The sequence below is a fragment of the Vombatus ursinus genome, unplaced genomic scaffold, assembly GCF_900497805.2.
Source record: "Vombatus ursinus unplaced genomic scaffold, bare-nosed wombat genome assembly UNPS02004324.1, whole genome shotgun sequence".
Classification (NCBI taxonomy): Eukaryota; Metazoa; Chordata; class Mammalia; order Diprotodontia; family Vombatidae; genus Vombatus; species Vombatus ursinus.
In genome coordinates, this window is record NW_020944102.1 from 9,793 (window position 1) to 13,517 (window position 3,725).

General features: G+C 37.8%; 1 pseudogene; it reads right to left on the reverse strand.

The window, feature by feature from the left end:
- Positions 1–1,307: 1,307 nt before the first annotated feature.
- LOC114022898 lies at positions 1,308–2,216 on the reverse strand (annotated as a pseudogene).
- Positions 2,217–3,725: the final 1,509 nt, after the last annotated feature.

A 3,725-nucleotide genomic window follows, 5' to 3' on the forward strand; every position in this document is an offset into this window, starting at 1 on the left:
GACAAAAGAGTAGGGGGATGATAGAGAGGAGGGCAGATTGGGAAAGGGGGTAATCAGAAGCAAATACTTCTGAGGAGGGACAGGGTCAAAAGAAAGAAAAGAATAAATGGGGGAGTGGGATAGAATTAAGGGAAATAGAGTTAGTTTTTCACAGCATGTCTACCATGGAAGTGTTTTGCATAACTGCACATGTATAACCTATATTGAGTTGATTGCCTTTTCAATGAGGATGGGTGGGGATGAAGGAAGGGAGAAAATTTGGAAACCAAAGTTTTAAAAATGCCTGTTTAAAAAAAATGATTTCCCATGCAACTGGGAAATAAGAAATACAGGAAATGGGGTACAGAAATCTATCCTGCCCTACAGGAAAATTGAAGGGGAAGGGGATAAGAGAAGGCAGGGGGAGAGACAGAAGAGAAGGCACACTAAGGGAAGGAATATTCAGGATGCATGCCATCTCTGGGTGGGGGAGGGGCAAGATGGGGTGAAAATTTGTAACTCAAAATCTTGTGGAAGTAAATGTTGAAAACAAAAAATACATAAATGTATTAATTAAAAAATTTAAAAATAAAAATTAAAAAAATAAAAAAACAGAGTTGTGTCTTTTCCAAGTTTATAATTTTTTTTTTCTGATTCCAAATCAAGCACTCTGTCTGCTGAGCCACTCTACCCTGGTTGTACTAGTAAGTAGCTGTGACATTGCAAAGTAAATTACCACTATCATCTCATCTAGAAAAAGAGGCATGTGTGTGTGTGTGTGTGTGTATGTATGTGTGTGTATTTAATGGATAATATGCAAGGCCCCTTCCTATTCTAAGTCATGCTACTAATAATTAAATTTCTCTTGTTTGGAATCACCCTTCATTTGTTTGCTTTGCAAATAGAAATTGGTTTGTGTCACCACACATGTCAATCATTCTTTGTCAGTCAATCAATTAATGAACATATATTAAGCACTTACTACAAATCAGCCACTATACCCGGTGATGGGGACAAAAATAGAAAAAACAAAATAATCTCTCATGTTCTAGGCATACTTCTAATGGAAAAAAAAAGTTTGCTGTCTAGGATTAAGAGCAGAAAAATAGAGATTTTTGTATTCCAGCTTTACCATTCCTTTATTTAAAATCACATCTCACAGGTTTCTTGTATCCAGAGAGGAAGGGATCTCATAAACCAGTTAGTCCAGCCTGTACATGGGTGTAGATGAAAAGGCATATAAATAAGGTAGAAGAGTTTCATATGAAGTCAGAACCTTGGACTGCTAATCCAATGTCTTCTCCATTGCCCTCTGATGCCTTTCTAAATTATGATGACCACAATTTTCTTACGGCATTTTTTACCTCTGAGTTTCTTAGGGTATAAATCAGGGGGTTCAGCATAGGAGGGAGAATGCCATACAATATGGCCACAGTTTTATCAACAGGCAGAGTACACAAGGGTCGCATATATGTGAATATGCAGGGTACAAAGAACAAGACAACTACAGTGAAATGGGAACTGCATGTGGAGAGGGCTCTACTTCTCCCTTCCACACTGTGGACCCTCAGAGAATTCAAGATGATGACATAGGAGGCAGCTAGCATGACGAAGTTCACCAGGCAGATTACCCCACTGTTGACCATCACCAAGATACCAGTAACATAGGTGTCAGTACAGGCAAGCTCCAGCAATGGGTAAAAATCACAAACAAAGTGATCCATCAAGTTGGGACCACAGAAGGGTAACTGAAAGACAAGCAGAATTTGAATCATGGCATGTAGAAAGCCACCTACCCATGCCAGCAACACCAGAAGACCACATAGACATTGGGTCATGATAGTCACATAGTGCAAGGGCTTACAGATGGCTCCATAGCAGTCATAGGCCATCACTGTGGGCAGGATGATCTCAGTGCCCCCAAAGAAATGTTCTGCAAATAGCTGAGTCATACACCCATTGAAAGAGATAGTTTTCTTCTCATATAAACAATCTGCAATGAGTTTCGGGACCACTGAGGTGGAATAGCAAGTGTCAATAGAAGATAAAGCAGCCAGGAAAAAATACATAGGTAGGATTACTGCCTGGCTACTAACAATGGTGGCCACAATGAACAGTTTTCCCCACTACGGTGATGACATATATAATAAAGAACATAAGGAATAATATTTTTTGTACCTCTGGAAATCTGAGAGCCCCAAAAGAATAAATTCTGTAACATTCCTTTGATGCTCCATGGATGTGACGTGGCCACTGACAACAGAGTTACCTGTAGCCCAAAGAAAGAAGTATTATCATCTTCAGGACCATGGACAGATGAAATTTCAACACAAACTAAATTTGTTTAGGGTTCCATTTCACCTACATTTAAAGGGTCACCTACATCTAGTGGCTTCCTGTTACATCAAAGGTCAAATTTCAAATCCTCTATTTGACTTTGAAAGACCTTCATAATCTCATCTTTTCCTAACTTTCCAATTTCCTTACAATTTATGACCCTCCATGTACTTTGTAAACAAATGAAACTGGCTTCCTTGCTATTTCTCACACAAGACATGCCATCTCCCAATCAGAGAGCTTTTACTAGCTATTTCCCATGCCGATTACAATTTTCCTCTTGACCTTCTCCTCTGGGTTATTTGACTTCCTTCTAGTCTCATCTAAGTCCCACTTTCTATAAGAAGCCTTTACCAGCACTCCTTAATCTTAAAGTTTCCCCCTAAGAGCAACTCCAATTTATCCTTTATATATCTTATTTATAGAGAGCTTTGTTCCCAATTAAACTGTGAGCTCCTAGTGAGCAGGGACTGGATTTTACCTCTTTTTGTATCCCCAGAATTTAGCACAGTGTCTAGCATGTAGTAGGTGCTTAATAAATGCTAGATGACTATCTGTCCTGATGTTCTGTAGAAGACTATAGTTCTTAAACTGCAAGGTTCTCACCATATCATGTCTGCTCTTCTGTAAATTATCCCAGGCTTGAAAATTACCTGTCCTTGCCACACCATAAAAATCTTCATTTCCTAAGCACTATTCTAGGCTCACAAAGGTATCGAGGGAAATAATTACAGGTGTATAGACCAAGATGTAGAAAAGACTCCAGAGCCTATGTAGTCTAATTCTGTCATTTTACAGATGAGAAAACTGAAATCCATTTAGGTAAAGTGATTTACCAAGTCATGCTGGTAGTCAGCATCAGAAGTGGGATTTGAAACCATTTCCTCTGAAACCCTTCATGTATATAAATTTTTAATGATGAGATAACAGGTAAGGTAAGAAAGCAAACAACTTCAGCTAGTCTCCAAAGATACAAATCATTCCAAAGTCCAAGGTCACTTTACTACGTAATTGTGTAAAAATGCAAACTATTAGAGTCATTCAATACAAGAAGAATTTCTAAAGTGCCTACTGAGCACAGAGTAGAATAAGAATGTTGCTACTAATGATGATATAGATAACATAAATATGCTAAGTATAAAGATGAAAGAATAAAGAAGAAAACTGTTTTGTTTTCACATTCATTTGGTATGAATAAGAAAATAGATTGTCAAGGACCACTCAAAGAGGTAGAAATAAAGTCAGAAAGAGTAAAAAGAGTGTTTCAAAAGTCTTAGGGCAGCTTAGGCTTTAGTTGGTTAAAATTGCACAAAGATTTTTGAAACAAGTTTTATATGATGATTTCTTATTCTTTTCATTCTTTGGTATATTTATGTCATTTATCCATCTATCATCTCTCCTCCATCTGT